At 42.8% G+C, this 24553-nt stretch overlaps 1 protein-coding gene across 2 annotated transcripts in view; it reads right to left on the bottom strand.

Moving 5' to 3' along the window:
• Positions 1–24553, bottom strand: part of Znf800 (zinc finger protein 800) — a 216269-nt gene that overhangs the window by 160599 nt on the left and 31117 nt on the right. The gene's annotated exons all lie outside the window — the stretch shown is intronic.

Raw genomic sequence — 24553 nt, 5'->3', positions numbered from 1 at the left:
AAAGGATAAGCAAGTCCTATCAGATCTAAGCATGAAGTGGTGAGGGGAGGGAGTCTGCAAACCCAAGGCCTTCCTGGGAATTCTCTTAGATAGAAAAGAACAACTAGCAAGAGCAAATAAAAGGGGAAAATGTGCCAGCTTACCCTGAGCTTTCTGCCTTTCCCATCTACCTTCACTTCCCTCTTCGCTTTACAAGCACAGTGACTAGTAATTATAACACAGTCTTTATCTTTGGAGGCTTGTTCCCACCGGTAGATTACCTCTAGTCAAGCAATAGTGGTGGACCCTGGCTATTTCACCGCGGTTCTTGAGAACATTCATCATTTCCAAGATGTAGTGTGTAGTCACAACATTAAAGTTGTTTTATTACATTTCTGACAACCAAATAGAGTGTATAAAATATTCTTTCCAAAGTAATAATTTTTTCCAAAATTATAAAGATCTGATTATGCATTTTTAAATAGCTCTTCCAGCACATGTAACTGCTAGTTTGTGAGCTGATTTAATTTGGCATGTGAAAATTAATGAATATTCTGTCTTTGATCTATGCATGCCATTTCATTGATTTTAGCTGAACCTGTCTTCAAGGTAGAATCTCTCCATAATTATCTCTACCAATACAGTATTATATTTATTACAAAAATTATTCCACTTTCTGTACTGATTTTTTTGAAATTCAGAGTATATACATTATATTCCATTGACTTAGTTTGTTCTAGATGCAGAAATGAAGTCCATTGTGAAGCTTGTCTTAGTCACTATTCTATTGCTACCAAGACACACCAGGACCAGGGCAACTCTTATGAAAGAGAGCATGTATTAGGGGCTTGCTTATAGTTTAAGAGGCTTAATCTATTGTCATCACAGCAGGGAGCACTGCAGCATACATGGTACTGGAGCAGTGGCTGAGAGCTATGTTGTGGTCCACAAACAGAGAGAGAGAGATTGACTCTGGGCTTGGTGTGGGCTTTTGAAACCTCAAAACCCACCCCAGTGACACACTTCTAACAAGACTATACCTCTTAATCCTTCTAATCCTTTCAAGTGTGCCAAGCCCCGGTGACTCGGCATCCAAATATCTGAATCTGTGGGAGCCATTCTTATTCAAACTACAATACTTGGTAAGTACGATAACCAGAACAAAGATCTACTTGAACTGATAACAGTGGACATTCTTGAGCATTTTAGGGATAGACAAGTAGATATTTATCTTCCTTTACTGTGTTCCTTTAACCCAGATGGAACCAAAGACATCTGACTCTTGTCTCCTCTGATCTGTTGTTACCATTAGTATTAATACTGACATAAATGAATGCATATAACTTCTATGGTTTAGTCTCAACCTTAAAAGAAATAATTTTAAGCTTTTTTTTGTCCCTAATCCCATTCCAAAACTCACTCTACCACTGACCTTAACCCCAGTACAGCAATACGATGTGGAACCTAATTAGATGCTTAACCACTAAAAAGGTCCCTTCCAACTTCCCACTTCTCAAAACAGAAAATAATGAAAATATGAAGAAAATAATACCAGCTCACAGCACCCTTTTAAATAAAGCATCAGCTGCCATTATTCAAGCCCACAGCAAAATAAATTGAGTAGGGTTTGTCACAGGTTCCAAATGGAATGGAATGTTTCCCAATTATGTTTTCTTTAGGAAAGACCTGCAAAGTCGGGCATTTCTCGTCATAGATATACATGAGAAAAGAACCCCATGCTAAGGTCCAGAGACATCAGCTATATTTCCAGCTCCTTTTGCTGCCGTCAGTTTATCTGCATGGTAGATGTCTACTTGGGCACCAAGTGACAGTCTTACTAAATCTGGGACACCATGAACATAATCTCAAAGACATCTCTCCTTCCAGTAAAAGCACCTATTCCACCAGTGGAAGTCACTAAAAAATGAATTATAAAATTCAATCTAAACAAAAAACTATAAAATTTTCAGAAACAAAAAAAAGAAAAATGAAGAAAACATTGAACATGGGCTAGAAAAGAAGTTCTTAAGACATGAAAAATATGATTCATAAAAGAAAAACCTGACAAACTAGGCCTCACTGACTAATTTGATTTAATTAATTTGACCTTAATGAACTGTGTCTGTTTGCTTGTGAGAGTGAGTTCCAGTACGTAGCGCCTAAGTAGCAGCCCAGGCAGGAAACGAATCCTAATCCACCTCCCTCGGCTTTCTGAGGCCTTCAGGTACAGGCACAAGCCACCATGCCCAGGTAAGTCAAGGACTTTTGCTGTTCCAGAGACTGGGTAAATGGGGTGAAAAGTGAGCTACAGAGCAAGAGAAAGGATTTTCAACTCATTTCTCTGACAAAAGAGTAGTAAATAAAAATATAACAAATCCTCCAAACTTAACACTAAAGAGTGAACAACTAGAAAATGGCAAAGTCACCTGGACAGTGGTGGCATTTGTCCTTCATCCCAGTACTCAGGAGGCAGAGGCCAGATGGATCTCTGTGAGTCTGAGGCCCAGCCTGGTCTACAGAGTGAGTTCCAGGACAGCCAGGGCTACACAGAGGAAACCCTGTCTCGAAAAAATGAAAAAGGAAATGAGTAAAGTCATGAGCATATATTTCAAAGAAAATTATATCCAGGTCCTAAATTAACACACGAAAAGGTTTTCAACATCATTCGTCATCTGGGAGTTGCAAAGCAGAGCAGACCACAGTGAGATACCACTGCATGCCTGCTCAGAAAAGCAACCATGAGAACCAGCAGTGACATCAAATGCCAGTAAAGGAGCAGGAAGATTGGGTCACTCGGGTTGATGATGAAAACAGTCCCTCTGGAAAGCAACCAATCAGTATGGCAGGCTGTAGGATGGCCTTCAAAAGATGTTTCTTCATGGTTTCACGAACTTTTGAAAGTGTGGCCAGTGTAGTTAAGATGTTACGACAGAGAGATGATCCTGCAGTATCCAGGAGCATGCAGCACGGTCACAAAGGAACTTTAAGGGAGAAGGAGGAAGTCAAAGAAAGGCAAGAAGGCTGCAAATGTCACTTTAAAGACAGAAGGCCTGCACGGGATGAAGCCACTCAACATTCTAGCACTGAGTGGGCAGGGGTGTGGAAGCCCCCATCCCTAACCCAGGAGCTGTAGGTGACAAATGTTTTACTCTTTCTGGCTGGCCATCCACTTCCCAAATAAACACATAGAGACTTACTCTTACTTATGAATGTTGGCCTTAGCTTGGCTTGGTTTTAGTCAGCTTTTCTCACTTAAATTATCTCATTTCTCTTTAACCATGTTTTGCCTCTGGGCTTTTTGCATCTCTTTATTCTGTATATCTTGTTTTCCTTCTTGCTCCATAGCTGGCTGGGTGGCTGACCCCTGGTGTCCTCCTCTCCTTTTCCTTTCCTCGCTCCTCCCTCTTCCTTCAAGCCTGGATTTCTCCTCCTATTTATTATCTCTACCCAACAGCCTTTCCTGTTTCTCTCTCCTGCCTAACTATTGGCTATCCTGCTCTTTATTAGACCAATCACAGGCTTTAGGCAGGCAAAGTAATGCAGCTTCACAGACTTAAACAAATGCAACATAAAAGAATGCAGCACATCCATGCATTATTAAATAAATATTCCACAGCATAAGCAAATTTAACATATCTTAAACTAATATTCCACAAAGAGGAACTATGGAGAGTGGTGTCTTATAGGAGAAGGAGTGTCAGTTTCCTTTAAGGGTGCGGCTCCTGGTAAGTTGTGTATGCTCCATGGATGGCTGCACACGCAGCACAGATAACTCAATGGGTTATTTATTTTTAAAGGAGAATATAGCTGGGTGTAGTGGCTCATCCCTTTAATTCCAGACCAAGGAGGCAGAGGTAGGTGCATCTCTGTGAGTTTGAGGTCAGCCTGGTCTACAGAGTGAGTTCTAAGCCAGCCAAGGCTACATAGAGAGACCCTGTCTCAAAAAAAGGGGTGGGGGGAATACATGAATTGGGGAGATATAGAAAGGGCACATAGGTGAATCTGGGAGGAATTATGGAATAATAACCATAACACATTGTATGAAATTTTCAAAGGATTAATAAAAATATTTTTAAAGAAAAAAATGGTTTATTCATTATTGTTAAACTTGTGCATAAGTCTTTGGAAATGGATCTAAGTGGATAAAGTGCTTATGGCACAAGCATAAGAATGCAAGTTCAAGTCCCCATAGTCCACTTGAGAGCAGGACATGGTAGAGCAGACCCAGTGCTCCTGTAGCAGACCTGGTGCTCCTGCAGCAGACCCAGTGCTCCTGCAGCAGACCCAGTGCTCCTGCAGCAGACCCAGTGCTCCTACAGCAGACCCGGTGCTCCTACAGCAGACCCGGTGCTCCTGTAGCAGATCCGGTGCTCCTGCAGCAGACCCAGTGCTCCTGCAGCAAACCCCATGCTCCTACAGTGCTCCTACAGCAGACCCAGTGCTCCTACAGCAGACCCGGTGCTCCTGTAGCAGATCCGGTGCTCCTACAGCAGGCCCAGTGCTCCTACAGCAGACCCGGTGCTCTTACAATGCTCCCTCAGCAGACCCATTGCTCCTACAGCAAGATGGGGGCGGGGTGAAGGTGAACTCCCAGAAGCTTGTGGAGCAGCAAGCCTAGCATAGGCCATGGTGAGACAAGAGACCCCATCTCATGAGAACCAGCACCCAAGGTGGTCCACTGACCACCACAATTGCATTTGAAACTACACTTACCATAATAAAGTATCAATTAAAAAGACATTTATTAAGGAAGAAAACATTGTCATTGCTGGCATGATAGCTGAACATGAGAAATTGAATAAAAAGACTCATAAAATCAAAAAGTAGCAGGATTGGGCAGAGGGATGATTAGAGAAGTGTTGGTGACAGAATGCGACATCTCAGAGAGCAGGAGCAATCAAAAGGCCTGCTGTTCAGCACATTGACAATAGTCACAAAGTACTGCATACTTGAAAATCACTAGGTCCCTTAGGTATCTAGTCTCAGATTCTTGGTCAGCCAAGCAGTGTAAGATATGTATTCCAACTTGGGAAGCAGGCCTCAGTCAAATCAGACATGGCTTGGTTACTCCCGCAAGCTTTGTGTCAACATTGTACTAACATATCTTGTAGGACATCATTACAGATCAAACGGTTTGAGCCTACATTGGCATTTATGTTTCTCTTTCTCTTTTGATAGCATGCCAAGTACCTTCCTGTACCAAAGATACTAGAACATAGGGGAGAAGGCTTTATAGGCATCAGTTCAACTTTTCTATGTTCAGTGAGGAAGTGCATCAGGGTGTTCCACCAGGATCTGCTCAGTCCCTGGAAATGGGGACAGGGAGTGAGGAGAGGCCAGTGCACAGTCTGTTACAGAGCTGGACATGCAGCCGGGGGTTTGGACTCAGAGGAATGGAGGAAGAGGTGATCTTCAATGAGCCTACCTGCTTCACTGCCAGAGTGACTGAATAGATTTTTAAGAATTTTCACCATAAAGAGATTAAATATGTGAAGTACTTCATGTATTGAGTAGCTAAATACAGCCATTCTGCAATATATGTGCATATATATACATATGTGCAAATATATATTTCAAAATCTGTTACATGCCACAAATATATATAATCATATATAATATATAATCAAAATCATATATATGATTTTCAGCTGTTAACTAGAACGGTTTATTTTAAAGACTCTTAGCCCTAACAGTATAGTAGGCAAGTGCTCTACCACTGGACTGCATCTCCAGTCACAACATAAGGATATCTTCCTTTTTATCAGATGGTTATGCTCCTCATACATAAGTATTTTAGTAAAAAAAAAAAAAACTTTTGTACCTACTATAAGTATTTATATATTGATACTGGGTTTGTTGGTTTTTTTTTTTTTTCAAAACAGGCTTTCTCTATGTAGCACTGACTGTCCTAGGACATGCTCTGTAGACCAGGCTGGCCTCGAACTCAGGGATCTGCTTGTCTCTGCTTCCCAAATGCTAGGATTATATGTAAATATTAATGTAATTTTTACTAGTACAAGAAAGCAACTCCTAAACCAAGCGGTGGTGGTGGTGGTGGTGGTGGTGGTGGTGGTGGTGGTGGTGGTGCACACCTTTAATCCCAGCACTCAGGAAGCAGAAGTAGGTGGATCTTTGTGAGTTCAAGGCCAACCTGGTCTACAAGAGCTAGTTCCAGGACAGGTTCCAAAGCCACAGAGAAACCCTGTCTCGAAAAAAAAAGAAGGAAGGAAGGAAGGAAGGAAGGAAGGAAAAAAGGAAGGAAGGAAGGAAGGAAGGAAGGAAGGAAGGAAGGAAGGAAGGAAGGAAGGAAGGAAGGAAGGAAGCAACTCCTAAATCAGATATGATTTCATGCACTAAAATTCTGCTGTTGTGTTTGCTCTATGTCCTGTTGTGAGGCCTTCATACTTCTCTTTCTTTAGAAGAACAATGGTTAAGGGTCTGACTCTCCAATCACATTATTTGGCTCATATTTCAACTCTGGTCTTCATGATTTATATGTGCCCAAGTCTTCCATGACCTAGGTTCTTCATTGAGAAACTGGGTGAAAAATATTTACTTAAGAGGGTCATATGATAATTAAACAACTGAATATGCTCATAGAAAGTCTGGCCCTTAAAAGAATAAAAAAAATAAAAATAAAAAAATTTAAAAAAATAAAATAAAGAAAGAAGAAAGAAAGTCTGGCCTTATATAAACACTCAGTAAATGCACTTAACCATTACTTGTGCTGTTTCTGTCTCCCTAGAGGGTGTGCTAGGACTGCATACAGACAGGATCCAATATCCTGTGTGGAGAAACTGCAGTGCACAGCCTAGACGTTGATGAGGGTACATCCATCCTTGTGATGGCATAAATAGATCCTCTTGTTGCCAACCAAGGACTAACTCCTGGGGATCTCCACATTCCTTGAGAAATCATTTTGCCATCTCCATTCCTTTCTTTATGAACTTTTTCCCTACATTCCTATGACATAAGATAATCTCTTCAGTTAAACTAGATTCAGAGTTCCTCCAAATAAATAATTTACTACTTCAAAACTTAGAAGACATAGTTTGGGTATAGAATAACAGAAAAAAAAAAAACAAAGAGTTGGAAGGGTTTTTTTATTAAGTTTGAACTTTTAATTGTTGTAAAAAAAAAAGTAAAAATAAAAAATGTCCTATTCCGCTGGGTGGTGGTGGCGCATGCCTTTAATCCTAGCACTCAGGAGGCAGAGGCAGGCAGATCTCTGTGAGTTCGAGGCCAGCCTGGTCTACAAGAGCTAGTTCCTGGACAGGAACCAAAAAGCTATGGAGAAACCCTGTCTCGAAAATCAAAAAAAAAAGTCCTATTTTAAAAATTATTTAGGCATTTTAATCCATAAAAAAATTTACTGGGTTTTGTTATATCTGCTTTATAATTCAATGCTGTTTTTATTTTAGACAATATATAATACCATTATATAGATGGTAGAGAAGATACCATTAGCTAATCAGTTCTTACAGTCTTTAAATTGACCCTAAAACATCTTCTATGTCTCACTAATTATCCAGCTACCATGATTTATGTCCACTGGCTACAGTACCATTCATATAACCTTCTATTATACCAGAGCCTATGCCTCTAGCCTCTCCTGACCAATCAGATTCTGCAGGCCCCATCACTGATCTTTTTTAACCATGTCCCTACTCCTCTTGTGACTGCCACCAATCCTACACAGTCAATACTAGATGCCTTAACATTGATTTCAAGATCATACACTACAAGAGTTCATATGTGCTCGTATTTCATCTGGCTGGAATTACACACACACACATACACACACACACACACACACATTTTCTACACAAACAGTGGTCGTATTTTGCCTCAACAGAAGGTTTGTGGTTTGAGCCAGTGTGGCAGTGCACACCTGTAATCCCAACACTAGAGAGGCAAGGAAGAGAACATCACCGCAATTTTGTGGTCAGCTTGGCCTGTCTCATTATTTTAAAATAACGAGAAAGAAAGTCTTTGGGTTGAATTCATTGACTGCAATCCTCTAGCAGTTACAAACAACAGCCTTCAACTGGCATGTACACCTAGCCACAAACCTAAGAGTAAAGAAGTTGTCAGTTCTCCCAAATGAACCTCCCTGCTGCAGGAATTCTCCACACCCACTTCCAAGAGCTACAACCTGTTGATGGTTATCGCTCAAAGGGAACTGGGGCAATACTGATTACCTGGCCGCTCAAGCTGGTCTTTAACTGCTGGGATCCAACCTTGAACTTTCTCTACTTTGGGTCTCTAGTTTTGATTTCTTTTTGCATCATAAACCAGATCTGGGTACATCTTCCACAATTGCTAGTTAATGAATTTCCTTAGTAATCTCATAGCAAAATTACTGGTGCCAAATAAGCTCCCTTGTAAGGTTAAGATCGGTCTTTGGTATCTACCTCCTAGGCTTTTGATTTCCATCTTAGGCTCAGCCATTACCAGTAATAATAATGCAAAACAACCAATTCCTCCCATCAAAACAGCTCGGAATGTACCATCTTGTTGTCAGCGTTTACCTTATATGTTAGTGGAGTTGGCTTCTTGATACTATAAGCTTGAATCCTATACTACTACATGAAGCAGCTTCATAGTCACTACAGATGAGTGTAACCATAAGCGAATCCTTCCAGAGATTAAGGAAGCCATTCTTATTTCTAGACTATAAGTACCTGAACTGAGTCCTGAAGATCAGTGTTATTTTTCTCCAGTTCCGGTAGTACTCTTGGAAACTTTTACTCAGAATAATAATTGGTCATACCTAAGGAGCCGGATAACAAGCAGGTCTAAATCACTCTTATGAAAGTGCAGAGAGTAAGCAACTGTGGCCTACTCAGTCCCAGCCGATACACCTGCAGTGAACCCCTGCCTGCACCTGAGGCTCAAGGAAAACAACGAAGCTCGGGAAGAATACCGTCAGCCAAAAGTTCAGGACAACTGCGGTGAGATGGTGTTTGCTACATGTGACAGGGGCGCTGCACCCATGAACTCTGAACTGTGATTGCCTGAGCAAGACCAGCACAGTGGCCACACCAGCTGACACACCGGTGTGGACAGGGGAAATTCCATATGGCTCCACCCCTAGATGAAGAGCTAGTGGTGGCCAAGCCCTGATGAGAGAGCAAGAGTCGGTTTCCTCCAGGAAGGAGCTCCCACAATTGTTCAACTCCAAGTGGTCAGCCCTGGACATGTGCACACGTGATCAAATCTAAGTGGATTCAGGAGGTTACATACAAACACGTGCTCGTATGTTTTATATATATATATATATATGTATATATATATATTTATATATAAAAATTAAATAATAGACCCTATGCAGATATATGCAACAAAAGTAATTAAAAAACAGAGCATGAATTTGGGAGGGGGATGCAGGATGAGGTGGGGGCAGGAGAGGTACAGACAAGGTGTTCATCTATGTAGCTCTCAAGAAAATTAAATTATTAAATTTTAGAAAGCATAGGCTGGGTGGGCAGATGCAGGATCTCAGAAGTGTGGCTTCCTGTCCTTACCCTTCACTCCTGTCACGACCGTCTCGTCACCTCTGTTCTCTCGCCAGACAGCGTCTTAGTCCCTCAGCAACTCTCTCAGACCTGCAGGGAAAGGCCTGAAAGAAATCCACCTGAGCCACAGAGAATCCCGTCTACAGGTCTGTGCTCTTTCAATTAAAAGTTGAAAAGCCAAGTTGCCGCGTTGGGTAACGGTCTGAAAACCCAGCAGCCGAGTGAGACGTATAACTGCCTTGAACAGTACGTCCTTATGGTCACAGAACCAGGCTCTGTGAAGAACAGTAGGGAATTAACTGCTTTACCCATTCTTAATCTTCCCAGAACTTCCAGAACACCCACCATCCGCCATAAAAAAAAAAAAAAAAAAAAAAAAACCTGGGCCCAGGGCTCTGTGACTCCTGGTCATGGGTGAAAGGCTGGAGCACGGCACACACCAGCTGCACTTAGGTCAGCACAAGGCACAATGCAGGCTGTTGGAAGCCCTAACTAGATATTTAGTATTAGACAGTCTTGTCTAAGTGTTATCCTTCTGCAATTTGTGGCAGAGACAAAACTTCCGGAGTGTAAGAAGCCTTCCTCTGCACGTGAAAAGGCTTCCATTATGATGTACTTATGTGGGCTGGGCACTTTTTAAGGGGGAGAGACATCCAATAAAATCCATACAATAATTCAAAGTGTAAAGTATAATATGAGCAGAAACTCCCGAATGCTGCTGTGTACAGTAACCCAACACTGACATCTGTTGGCCAAAAATTTACTGAATCCTCATGGTCTAGTCTGCTCCCTCCTCTGAGGGCAGCAAACAGCTGCTTCAGAATGAAGCAATAGCCTGACCATCTAAGACACGGCAAGGTCTTCGTTATCAATCCATCACAAACATCTAAGACAAGACATGTTCTTCACTCTTAATCCATCACAAACTCACAGTAATGATTTCTTACATTAACCTTTAATTGTTATGAAAATAGTTTTTTTAATGTTGTTTTGGTTTGGGTTTTTGTTTGGTTGATTGGTTTGGTTTTTGTTTTGTTTTAGGGTTTTTTCTTGTTGCTTTGTTTTTTGAGATAGTGTTTCTCTGTGTAACCCTGGCTGTGCTGGAACTCACTCCATAAACCAGACAGGCCTCTGCCTCCCAAATGCTGGGATTAAACCACCACCTGGCTCATTTTGGTTTCTAAACCACACCAAATTCCTCTGTAGAACACAGTTATCAATCTAGGTGTGTGGCACACAAATAAGAACTACCGCTTTACAGACAACATATTGAAATGCAAATAAATAATATGGAAGCTTGCACTAGTGTGAGCCATCTCCTCAGGCGAACGCTTCCTGCCGGTCACACTGCTTACCACTGGTTCCTCCGGTCTCACCTTCAACCCCCAATCTTGACTCAGGTCATTAAATGCTTTTTCTTTGCAATCCTAGACTTCTATTTTTCTTGTGTCACTTAGCCGGTGAGCTACAGACTTCACAGATCTAGCATTCAGTACCTAAGTAATTCTTAATCTCCTACACACTGAGACTCATGAACTGAAACCCTCTGTCATTTCTCCCAGTCTCTTAATGTTTCAAAGACTCAGCCTAAGAATGGCTTCTTCGGTCCCTTCTGCATCACAGTGATTGTATAACCCTCTCAGTACCCATAGCTTAAACGTTCCAGAGACTAGATGATCATCTCCCACCTCTCCTTTCTTCTACCAAATGGAGTGTCGCCCACCCCGATTCTTCACTGGTGTTGTGGCTGGTTCTTAACTCTACTCCAAACCCACCCCCCCCCCATCGATGTGTGCGGCAAGAGGCAGGTCTCTGATCCCCTACGTGGACGTAGACGACAGGCGGTCACTCCCTCCCATGGCTCCCTCATTACCTATTGCTGATGACCTCCAGTCCCTGTCTGCAGTTCAGTCCTCCCCCTACTTTAGATCTTCATAACCCAGGCAACTGTCACTTGGCTATGCCCGAAAATCCATACACTCCAATCCAAATTTTTGTTCTCAGACAGATGTGGTGGTATACACCTGTAATCCCAGTGCCTAGAGGGATAGAGACCAAACAATCAGGAGTTCGAATCCAACCATGCCTACAGACAAACTTGAAACCAGCCGGGGCCGTCTGAAACCCTGACTCCAAAACCTTCTGTTCTTCCCCCAGCTCCTCCACACCTGGCTCCAACTCTCTTCCTTATCTATGTAAATTAAGACAGATGACCCAAGAGTCAGTCCCAGCTGCTCTTTGTCCCTCGGCCAGTATATCTAACCAATCATAAAATGGACCCTGGGTGATAATTTATTTCATTCCACTCTCGCCTGCCCAATTACAGCAGAGCCTGGTCTCTGGCCACCAAAGATTTGTGTTCCTCTCCTCTAAAATGGAATTACAGACAGGCACTGTCACGGCTGTCCAGACAGGAACTATATTTCCAGGTCCCTAGTTCCTGGGACGGAGGCAGACAACAGCCCTTCTCCTGTGGAATGTCAACAGGTGCTGCTCATGCTGCTTAGCATTACAAAACTCGTGACCCGGGGCTGGAGAGGTGGCGCAGCGGTTAAGAGCACTGCCTGCTCTTCCAGAGGTCCTGAGTTCAAATCCCAGCAACCACAGGGTGGCTCACAACCATCTGTAATATCTGTAATGAGATCTGATGCCGTCTTCTGGCCTGCAGGCATACATGCAGACAGAATACTGAGCATACTGTACACATAATAAATAAATAGATATCTAGATAAATAGATAAAACTAGTGACCTTCCTCAGCCTCATTCTCCATCACAAACTAACTAACTAAAGGAGAGGACTCTTTAGTTAGAGGACCATGGGGCCATGAGGTAGAAGGAGCCTGGGTTTATGAATGAGAACTTGGAAGACTGAGAATTCTGGGCTTATCTGTAACGAACTATGACATGTCTAGTTCAGGCTATCACTGTCTCCTGCTCCAGTATTGCAGGTAGCTCCTAGCTGGTGTTCGCACATATGGGTCTTGTCTATTTCTTACCCCAGTTTTAGTTCTGTGAAGAGAGCGGCTGCTCTGTCTTATTCACAGTATACCCCAACACGTAGCATACATACACACACACACACACACACACACACACACACACACACACACACACGGTGGGCTTGAGCCCTCTTTTCCATCCTCACTGATGACATTCTGTTAAATCCCACCTCTCCCACTCTTTCCTACCAAGCCCTCCCATCTTCCACATTGCTTATGGAGTGTCTCTCCCCCACCCCACCCCCCGTACATGTTCCATGGCCTCATCTGGATTGTCTAAAACTTAGTGATCCTATCTTACCCTATTTCTTACCTTGTTGGAGCCTTCTCTACTTGCATTGTGTCTAATGTATTTTCTGTCCCAATTTCCTCACTGAATGACAGGCTTCTTGAGGGAAGATTCACGGATCATATTCTTCCCCCACCCTCCCTGGGAGGTATGTGTTTGTGGGGAGAGATGTACACATACAGGTATAGGTATGCAGACACACATGTACTCATGTATGTCTTCAGAGACCAGAGGTCAACCTTGGGCGTTGTTCCTTAGAACAACCTTGCACCTTGTTTTCGCTGTTGTTAGATCTATTTTCTTTTAATTTATTGGTATGAGAGTTTGCCTGGATGTATGACATGCACCTCATGTGTGCTTGGTGCCTGTGGAAGTCAGAGGAAGGCACCCTATCTATCCCCTGGGACTAGGATTACAGATGGTTGTGAGCTACCATTGGAAAGCAAACCCAGGTCCTCTGCAAGAGTGACAAGTTCTCTTAACAATTGAGCTCCAGCAACCATTTTGTTTTGTGTTTGGGGTTTTGTTTTTTCAGTTGGATCCCGTTGTTGTTGTTGTTGTTGTTGTTGTTGTTGTTTGAGACAAGATCTCTCACTGGGACCTATGGCTTTACCGTTTAGGCTAGGCTGGCTGGCCAGTGAACGAACCCAAGGTATTCTCTTGTCTCCTCTCTGCCTGAACTAGGAGTATTCCACCAAATGTTCCACCAAATTCAGCATTTTGCATGGGTGCTACAGATTGAATTCAGGTCCTCACACTTACACTACAAGCACTCTATAGGCTGAACTATTCCTCGGCTCCCACAGATCGTTCGATGCTCTTCCTTGAATGCTCTTCACTGAATTCAATAATGTGCTTTATATAATACTCTATCTAACATCTGGACTGCCTCAGACCCAATGTTTGTTTTTTTCAGTATGCCTCAGTTTGAGATACTTTAGTGTCAATAATGCAAAAAATGCCAAAAATGGAGAATATAGCACTTAGAAAGAAAGCTATCTTTGCATTACATCTTTCTATTTAAATATTATATTTGAAATTTTTATTGCATTCATTTTTTTATAGTGAGCACTATTGGGTCATAATAAAAAAAATTAGAGGACAACTTGCAGAAGCCCTTTCTGTCCTTCCACCATGTGGATTGAAGTCAGCTGAGTGAGGGATTGGCAGCAAGAGGTTTAACCGCTGAGCCATCTCACTAGCCCCTTATAGCACATCTTCTACATCTACATAGTTTTTCATAGAAAAGAAACAGAATCCTACAGCTTGAATGAAGCAATTAGGTAAAATGTATAATTACTATTAATAACATTTTAATGTATGTTAAATCAGTGTCTGGCATACAGGAAATAAAGATCTCATTTAATCCCAACAACAACCCTATAAATGGTCCATCTTGCTGTTCTGAATTTTTATCTATTCTCTGAGCTTCCTTTCTTACCATCACTTAGGATGGGAATACTGCCAAGGTCTTGCAAACACCGTGGGTCTGGTGAGCTTATCAGAATACAGCTGAAGCGGAGGCACTGCAGGATCAACTTCAGGGACGATGCACCTACCTTCCCTGTCTGCTGGGAGCTTCCAGGGAAATTCTCTTCCTGATACAGCCATTACCAGCAAGCCACTCCATATGCTCTGTTCACCACGCAGCCCGTTCATCAGTGTCTGGCCCTGGGTCTGCCCGTTTGCCATGTGCCGTCTTAACCAGAAGGTTATGTATCCAACACCTGTGGGATGCTGACCCTGAGAACGCCCTGGAATCAGGATCTCTCCTCAAACCGTTCACAGTAGCTGTCCTCTGAGAGGCTCGGCCAGGCTCCCTAGCTGATCTGTCAAGGCTTTCAGACATGCCTTGCCCTGCTTTTGGAAAATTATTTTTCATTTATGCGCTGTACGTTATTACTCCGCGGGCAGACATCATAGATATTGTGCTGTGCAAAAATAATTGATTAGTCGTGAGTGACAGGGTAATTGGCACTACCCTGGTTATTCAGCTATTTTTATGCGTTATAATTACCAGCTTCAGCACACCAGACAGAATTTAATGTTCTTGAAAATTAATATTATTGAAGGACTTTATCCAGAAGAATGCAATGTTCTTACATTAAAAGCTTGTCAAACACTAGTAGAGTCTCCTATTGTTGGGTATTTATCAACATTTTTGTTTAGCCATTTCAAACCCCTTTATCAAGCTGTGGAGCCCGAGAGCCTGTAGACTATGACAATTCAACAACTGGATTCTAGGGAGTGTATAGTCTGCATTAGTATTTCCGTTAGTGTCATTGTGTGTTTAATGCTGGCTTGGAGCCTGAACTACTTTGCCTACTAACCTGTATTATTGTTGCTGTAAGTTTCTTGAGAGTAAACAGATATTTACATATGACCCTAGTAAGTGCCTGGTGCACCAGAGCTGCGTGAAATACAGTAAACAAGCAGAGCCATGTGAAGTGGCAACGATCCCCGAAAACATACTAACAAAATTCCTTCTTCTCTGCCCTGCAGCCTGGCTGTGATGCAGAACAGAAGAGATGGCGCAGAGGTCACTGTGGCTCACACACTGAGGTCATCCTAAGAGGACCAGGGCAGGATATCTTTAGTCCTGCTTTGATAAGTGAATGTCTCCATATGTTTATCACGTCTTGAGTTTTATCTGCTCTTCATTGCAACGTGTGATTCCTATTGTGTGTTTGATGAATATGCCAAATTTTACTCTCATCTCTTATGTTTATCTTGTCTCTTTAAAGGTTCATAATCCAGTGTCGTTTATCTGACCGTCTTCCCCATTCCCTTTTGCTCACACTCCTGATTTTTCAGGTCATGTGAGCCAACAAGCCTCGTAAGCCACATGCCCGGGCTCCTCCTCAATGTCTGTCTCCCTCTTTTCTTCACTGGACATCATCTTGCCTTCCAATCTCTTTTCCTTTCTTTCCCTCAGTGGCTCGCAGATGCACAGGCACTATAACACGCATAGAACACACTACAGCACGCATAGAACACACACTACAGCACGTATAGAACACACACTACAGCACGTATAGAACACACACTACAGCACGTATAGAACACACACTACAGCACGTATAGAACACACTACAGCACGCATAGAACACACTACAGCACGCATAGAACACATATATAGAGCTGCAACACATCCAGTGGCTCCAGTATCTGGCCCTAAAGCGTGATGTAGATGACGACAGTTTTAAAACCTCCACTTCCTTTTACTTTAACATTTGTTTCCTTTAAAATGTCAACTTTATTTCTGTGACTTAGGAAAATGTTCCCGCAGGTTAACAAAAGTTACTTAATTAAAGAACGATTCCCTGCCCGCATTACAACTGCTTAACAGGTATGAATTAAACAATCACAGATATTTATCATTACTGACTTTAGGAACACTAAATTCAGGAAAAAACACAGTTAGAATCTATCTTAAATTTGGAGTCAAAACTCTAATATTTTTCACAGCCAGATAGAATGTAATTATAAGTAATCTGCCACAAATTGTCTAATGTACATCAACCAAAATGAGTTCTTCCAACCTGATTAACTCTTCACAGATTTGCTCTGAAAAAAATAACCAAACAAACAAAAACCATTTACTTCATAATATATACCAACATTAACTCAAAATGGGTTATAGACCTAAATTTAAAAACTAAAAAACTACTTCCCAAATAGGGCTGGGCAAACAGCTCAGTGAAGTGCTTACTGCACAATCTTAAGGCCCTAAATTTGACCCCAGTACGTTTGTGGTGGACACTTTTAATTCCAGCACTCAGGAGGCAGAGGCAGGCAGATCTCTGTGAGTTTAAGACCAGCCTGGTCTACAAGAGCCAATTCAGGACAGGCTGCAAAGCTACAAAACAGAGAAACCCTGTCTCAAAAAACCAAAAAAAAAAAAAAAAAAAAAGCTAAAAGTGCTGTGATGTGGGAGTGATTTCTTATTAATAAAGAAACTGCCTCGGCCCTCATAGGACAGAAAATTAGGTAGGCGGAGTAGACAGAGGAGAATGCTCGGAGAAAGAAGCTGAGTCAGGGAGTCGCCATGATTCTCCCACTCCAGACAGACGCAGGTTAAGATCCTCCCTGGTAAGCCAGCTCGTGGGCTACACAGAATATTAGAAATGGGTTAGAACAATATGTAAGAGCTAGCCAATAAGAAGCTGGAACTAGCCGGGCCAGGCAGTGTTTGAAAGAATACAGTTTCCGTGTAATTATTTCGGGCATAAGCTAGTCATGCGGGCGGCCGGGTGCTGGGGATGCAGCCCCGCCGCTATTTCAACAGTGCTGATGCAATTGTAATCCCAGCGTCAGTAGAGACTGAGACAGGAGGATGCCTGGGGCTGGCTAATCAGCCTAGCCACCAGCAAGCCCCACCCCCTCCTGTCAATCAGAGACCCTGTCTGAAAAAACAAGATGGGCTGCACCTGGGAAATGACACTCAAGGCTGATCTCTGGCCTATATGCGAGCGTGCACGCAAACACACACAAATACACACGTACCCACATCTGCACACGCACATGTTCAGAAACAGATCTTTGTAATCTTATGCTAGACAGTTTTTTCATAGAGAGGACATAAAAAAGCACAGTTTACAAAAGGAAGGTAGTGGTGCATGCCTTTAATCCCAGCACTTGGGAGGCAGAGGCGGGTGGATCTCTGGGAGTTTGAGACCAGCCTAGTCTACAAGAACTAATTTCAGGACAGGCTCCAAAGCTACAGAGAAATTCTGTCTCAAAAAAAAGAAAAAGAAAGAAAAGAAAAGAAAAAAGAAAAAATAGACAAGCTAGATATCATCAACATTAAATTTTTCGTTTTAAAGGATACCGTAGAGAGTGGAAGGAGAGCATGCAGAATGAGAGGAACGTTTGCATGTCACACATCTAATAAGAGCCCCAGTGTCCAGCATAGGTTAAAACAAAATCCTACAACTCATCCACGTTTAAAATGGGGGGGGGGGGAGATAAATAGATATTTCTCTAAAGATGGTGTGCAAATGACCAACCAGCACCTGGAAGGGTGTGGTACCACTTGTCATTAGAAATGCAAATCAAAGCCTGTGACAGGCCACTTCACATCAGCAAGGATGGCCACAGCCAAAACCGTGGGCAATCACAGGCAAAACCCGTCCTATCACAAAGCATTTACAAAGAAATAGTATCATTCACAGCACCCTCAAAATGGAAATAACGATTGACGAAGAGGGACAGGAAGTGTGGTAGAGTCATACAACAGAATGTGAGTCAACTTTTTTAAAAAGAGACGACCAAGTCATTACTGTCATGTGGGTGAAACTTGAACGTACACTAAGTGAACGAAGCTATACTCAAAACCCCATAAACTGTGTTGTTCCATTTATCTAAAGTGACCAGAACAAGCAAACCCAATAGAGGCAGGAAGTAGCGTGGTAGTTTCTGGAGGACAAAGAAGAAGGGAATAGAAGTTGATAATAAATCTGGGGCTTTTTTGGAGCAAGTCTTACAGATTTGGAAAAATGGGGAGGTTGTATACTTTTTTTAAAATATACTAAAGATAACTGAATATATACTTTTATTCTCTTGCAATGCTGGAGACTGAGCCCAGGGTCTTGTGCATGTAAGCATGCTCCTTACCACTGAGCAACGTCACTTCAGAAAGGTAAGCACTATGATTCTATAAAGTCTACTTCAGTGTGGACTTAGCTTCCTTGTGAATTCTTGGTGATAGGGAGATCTCTGTGTTGTAAATCTGATGGTTCCAGAGACAGAGATGGGGGCCAGGGGAGTTCCTAAGAAAAGGACATGCTAGACTTCCACCTTCACCCAATCTTCCCGCTGTCTTTCCCCTCTTTTCTCCACTTTAATTCATAAAATCAGCAGTGTGTTGATGTGGCTTTAGATGAATTAGCTTCTCCCAACCTTATTATATCTTCCAAAGTAATAACCTGACAGCAAGTACACATACTGGCATCAGCAAGACTACCATTTTCAGCTGGACAGTGGTGGTGCACACCTTTAATCCCAGCCATGGGAAGCAGAGGCAGGCAGACCTCTGTGAGTTCAAGGCCAGCCTGGTCTACAGGGTGAGTACTGGGACAGGCTCAAAAGCTACACAGAGAAACCCTGCTTCAGGAAAACAAAAACCAAAAACAAACAAAAAAGACTACTGTTTTTCAATTTTTTAAATACATATGCATATATATGTATGTGTACATATTGTAGACGTGTGTGGTGTGTGTGTGTGTGTGTGTGTAGTGATGGTGGTAGTGAGTATTTTATACAACCTTGTAGGGTCTCATTTGTCACCACTGTGGAGAGGTTGGGGACAACTGTACTCACTTCCTAGATTACAATGAAGCCATCTACATAGCCCTCACTGGGGTCCCTGATGAGGAGTAAGCCCAGCATAGCTGCAGCTATCCTACTGCCAAATGCCTCTTCCAAGAGAATTACAGTTTCACCAGTGCATATTTAAAAGATGATAATGAATGTGGAATAAGCTGACATGATACAGAGCTTGAAATAATAAATATTGAAAATGTCCTGTGTTCAGCACACACTTCCAGTGTGGCATTGGGTATTTCTTCTGCCAATTGCTCAATGTCATGGGAAAAAAATATCCAATAACGTTGGGCATGGCATCTCAGTTACTCCCAGACACACAGATAGATTTTCTCAACGGTGTGGCTAGATGCTGGCCGTGATTCTTCCTCTGATCATGCTTAAGCTTCCCCTGGTGAGTCACACACTTAATGGATGCGTTCATGTCAGAACAGGGCAAACCACACCACAAATGCTTCTCTCGCTGCACCGTGTTCCCAGGCAAAGGGAAGACATATTGATGATGGCCATGGGGGTTTCCCCAGCTAATTCTGACGGCTGCTGGACATCCTACGGCTTAGATCACCAAGAAAACATGATGGTCATCATTTGCAAGATGACAAAACTGCGGGGGTGTCTCCACTGTCCATTTTGACTGGCTGATTTCTAGCTCTTGGGGTGCTCCCTTTTTCTTTAGGCAGCAATTTTTCTAAAAGTTAATAACCAACCATTGGCTCCCCCACAGAGCTAGCCAGCAGTCTAGTCTGAGTTAAATGAAGAAAATCCTCTCTCTCACCCTCAGCACAGGGCAGTTATTGCTGGAAATAGAGAAGGAAGATGAAACGAATCGAGAGCCTTAATGATAATACTAGTAATAATAATAATCCCAGCAGTAACAATAAACTCGCTTGGAGCCAGTTGTGAGATAATGAGGCTGCCTGTTATTTTCAAACAAATACACACCAAGAAATAGCAGCCTGAAATTGAACTGAAGGCCACTCAAACCCTTCTGAGACCACGAACATGTCATAAAATAATTTTTGAATGTCCTGGTGGTCACAGGTCAGACTATCTGTAGCGAAGTCGAAGAGCCCAGACGGCTCCTCTAAAATGTGCAGGGTTCCTGCAGCCAGTCTCCCCTACATCTTCAAAGGTGAAAACGACAACAGTTAATACAACCAAATGACCCACGACACTGGCTCAAAATCCCAAATAAATGACAATGATTCCATTCAAAAATTACTCCGTATTACCAATAGATTCTACAAGCCTCATCAGAACAGTTAAGATGCAAATGATATTTGGGATAGCATTACTCCATCTTAATCTTGTTTTGCCTTCCGGGAGCTCCTACGATTAACGTAACCCACCGCTTTCCACACTAGAGTATTGAACATAGGCCCACAGGCTTTGTGGCATTGCACTTCATGGATAAACTGGTTCAGAGAATAGAATCGAAACCAAGTCCAAAAATGTGGGGTCCTCTCAGAATTAAAACTGCTTAGCATTCAAAGGGGTGACTACTATAAAGCTTTAAACCTCGCCTTGCTTTCTAATACGAGAGCAGCAAAGCCAGCAGCAGAGAATTCTGCTAGGTTTTATAACTTTGGTCATCCCGCCTCCTCCTTGCCTTCCTTTCCTCATCACTAAAACAAAGAGAGGACCAACACCTGTTGATTGTAGGGGAACCTTGAGTTAGTACGCATGAGAACATTTAGAAGAGGAGACGCACACAGTGGACACTGCAGGGGTCAGCTGCTGGGGTTCAGAGGTGGGGCTCCACCAGGGTGTCGTTTTCACCGGACTGACAGCATGAGCCCCTTGGGTGAGCGCTTCAGGATGTATGAACCAGAGACACAGCGTAATTCATAATCTAAGCCAACAAGTACTAATGTTCTGCTAGCAACGTAGTCAGTAGCTGATCTATCCCCGTTCCTCCAGGTGCCGCCAACCCTGACTATCTGGAGACCTGGGAAGGGCATGCTCTGTTCAGCCAACACTGGGTAAGGGCACCATTGGGAAGCAACACGTGGAACAGTCCTTGTGGGAAAGTGTGATGCCCTGAAAACCTATAACAGCACTTACACGACCCCGCTTAAGGAAGCACTTAGCATCCGATTAGATCCAGAGCCGCTCCCACGGCATCCGTTTTCGCGTTTCTAAGGGGTGTAGGCAGAGGAGGATGGCACAGTGAGTGTGTGTCAGCTGGATCCTAGAAGCAGATTTTCTAATGAAAATCATTGGCGTACGTTTTCCTACTGCTTGTGTTTGATACTTTTCAAATCTTCCCATCTGCTGAGCCTCTTTCTCTGTATCCTCAGAATGTGGCTCCACCCTACCATGCAGGCTGATCACTCACTGAATGTACCAATCCTAAATCAATGCATGCCTAGTGAGCCCTGGTATACTAGTGTTCAACATTGTCTCCCCCGAGGATCCCTTGTAGTCCCTTCTCCTACAACCTGCACTTTTCTCTACAACATAGCCAGCATTTATCATTGTCATTACTTTGTAATTTTAGTCATCCACCCAGTCATTCAATCCCAGAGCTCAGGAGGCAGAGGCAAGTAGATCTCTGTGGGTTCAAGGTCAGCCTGATCTAAAAAGTGCGTTGCAGGATAGCCAGAGCTAAACAGCGAAACCCTGCCTAGAAAAACAAACAAAACAAAACAAAACAAAAACAAAAATTAAAAAAGGATCCTACAGTTTGAAGCCAGTCTGATCTACAGAGCGAATTCCAGGACAGTCAAGAATGCACAAAGAAACCCTGTCTTGAATATCTTGAAGAATCAAAAGGCCCACAATAAAACTTACTGCACTAGAATGAGGGTGATTGACTTATCTGGGGTTTCTGGAATTTTCCCAGACTTCAGCACTGAAAGTCCTTTACATCCTGAACATCCCTCAGAGGGAGACACACCAGGACAGTTGGCCATCCCAACTAGAACCAGACTTTTTTTCCTGTCTTACATTTACAACAAACAACCCCACGCAAACAGTAAAGGGGTTGGTGCCAGTGTTTGTTTGTGTGTAACTTTTTCAATGAGTGAAAAGGGGTTGTTGGTCAAGTGCTGAGTGTGCAAGCATCAGAACCTGAGTTCTATTCCCCACACCATGTAATGTGTGTGAATACATATGGGTATGTATATGTGTGTATATGTGAGTATGCATATGCGTATGTATGTATATATGTGGTTATGTATGTATACATATGTATATATGTGTGTGTATATGTATGTGTGTATGTGTATATTACAGGCATGTATGTACCTATAATCCCAGCACCAGGGAGGTAGACAGGGGACTCTCCAGAGCTCATTAGCCAGCCAATCTAGATGAAATGGCTCAGTAGTAGAGTATGTCTCAAAGCAATATGGTAAAAAGCCATTGAGGAAGACATCTGATGCCAACCTATAGCCCCCATTCAACACACGCAAGTGTACACATACATTCACACACATACACACACAGATGTACATGCACATATACAAAATAGTTACATATACATTCAAAATGAGTAAATAAAGGAAAAATCAATTCAGACCAAATATTATTTACTTTGAATCTCTCTTGCTTGAAATTGAAGAATCAAAGCAAGTGGAAGACAAATCGTAAGATAAACTAGGGCTGCCCCCAAGCCCGTTCTAATCTGCCGGAAAGCTTTTGGAATTCAGAGACTACACCTTCCCTTGCTTCAACAGTGGGCATTCTTACTCCATCCCATTACAAAGCGGTACCTGATCTCCAAGTAAGCTAGAACCTAGAATTCCTAACAGCAGGAGCCTGAAAAGGGCAGTTGTTAGATATGTGGGGTTCCCAGGCCTCATTCCAGACTGAATGACTCAAAATGTACTTGGCAACAAGATCTCCAGGTCGCCATTAGGTCGTTTAAGTCTGAGAAGCAGTGCCCAGCCCAAAAGTCAAGAAGCCATTCTAGGAGAGCCACTCTTACGTGTGAGCAGAGAGAGGAAAAGGGGGATGAACCAGAACCACACACAGAGGTCAAATCAAGAGCTCTTTGGTCTTAAGTCTCCAAGGCGTCTTAGAACTTGAACTCTTACCTCTCCAGCCTAAGCTGATGTATGAGCAATTGAATCCACACAGCACAGAAGGAAAACCGTAGGTACCACAGACTAAGTCTGATTTTATCCCTGAAGGACTGACAGGGGGTAGGGCCAAGAACAGGTACTAGATACCTGTCCTGTGACAGACTGGAAGGCGGCAGTGTCTGAGTTAGCTGCTGTCTGAGGCAAGCTCTCCAGAGTTGCTCCCAGGAGGCCTTGCGGGTGGGTCTCCTCACTCGCACCCTCCCGTGGGCCAAAGTTCTGGGATTCCCACTTGACATGGTTTGTGTTGGGCCATCCCCTCTCAGTACTAAGGTCCCTTAGAAGTCTGGGCTTGCTTCCGCCTGGAGTTTCAGTTCATGCATTGGCACCCTCGCTCGAATTTACAATGGGCAACTCTTTATTTCTAAAAGAAACTTTATTTCCTCCGTTCCGCGATGAAAATGGAGGGCTGGAGGGCTGCAGTTCTCTTTTATCTAGCAGGAGAACTTACACTGATAGGAAAACAATTCTTTGCATTTGCCTCATTTCTGGTACTGCTGATAAAGCCTTTCTTGCAGTGATGATCAGCAGCTGATAGCAGCCATCCACACACAACTCCCAAACCAGGCTAATCATCAGGCAAAAGTGTAAACCCAGCAAATTCCGCCCCGAGTCCCGCTCTGTCCTCCACCTTCACCTGAGTCCTGAGTCCAACCGAAAACACATCCTAGCATCAAGCAGATGACTTCAAATAGAAACCGGGCAAACAACGCTTCATCCTTGGTGAAACTGCTCGAACCAGTTTCTGTTTCATAGCTTCACATACACATACATGCATATATATATGTATATGTGTATAGATATATATATATACATATAATTTTTTTATTTTTGTGCCTTGGCTATGGCTCCAGGCAGTTTTTGTGATCTGCGACAGGAGGAGATTGATTAATGTGAATGTTTTAGCTGTGGCTCTCGTTTGTATATAAACTTTTGTTAGAACAAGTACTGCAGAAGAAATGACCTTTATGTAGACACCTATTAAGGCACTAAAAGGCTTGGCTACATTCATCTGAGACTCGTACACATAACGAGGGGGGACAATAAGGGGATCAGCAGCTGCAGGGGTTGAATTGAATTCTTCAACAATAGGAAAGTTTTTCAGGCCCAAATACCAGCAATCAAAGAGAATTTTTGCAGATAATCCGAGAGAAAGAAAATAAGGGGTGGGGGGCGCTAGCCAACTTTGTACCCCTTAGCATAAGGTTGCCATCTGAAACATGTCAGCTTAGGGGCAGGCCCTACCTCCATTCTTTTGGTCAACTTCAGTATTCAAAACTGTTTCCCCCAAATAATCCCAGATGGCATGCCACAAAATTTCAATTCATTTTAAAAAGCTTTCTTTGCCGTTATTATGT

Source organism: Alexandromys fortis, unplaced genomic scaffold (assembly GCF_014885135.2).
Source record: "Alexandromys fortis isolate MF-2015 unplaced genomic scaffold, M_Fortis_MF-2015_v1.1 scaffold_44, whole genome shotgun sequence".
NCBI classification, from domain to species: domain Eukaryota; kingdom Metazoa; phylum Chordata; class Mammalia; order Rodentia; family Cricetidae; genus Alexandromys; species Alexandromys fortis.
The sequence above is the reverse complement of the archived record's forward strand: the minus strand, read 5'-3'. Positions and strand labels throughout refer to the sequence as shown.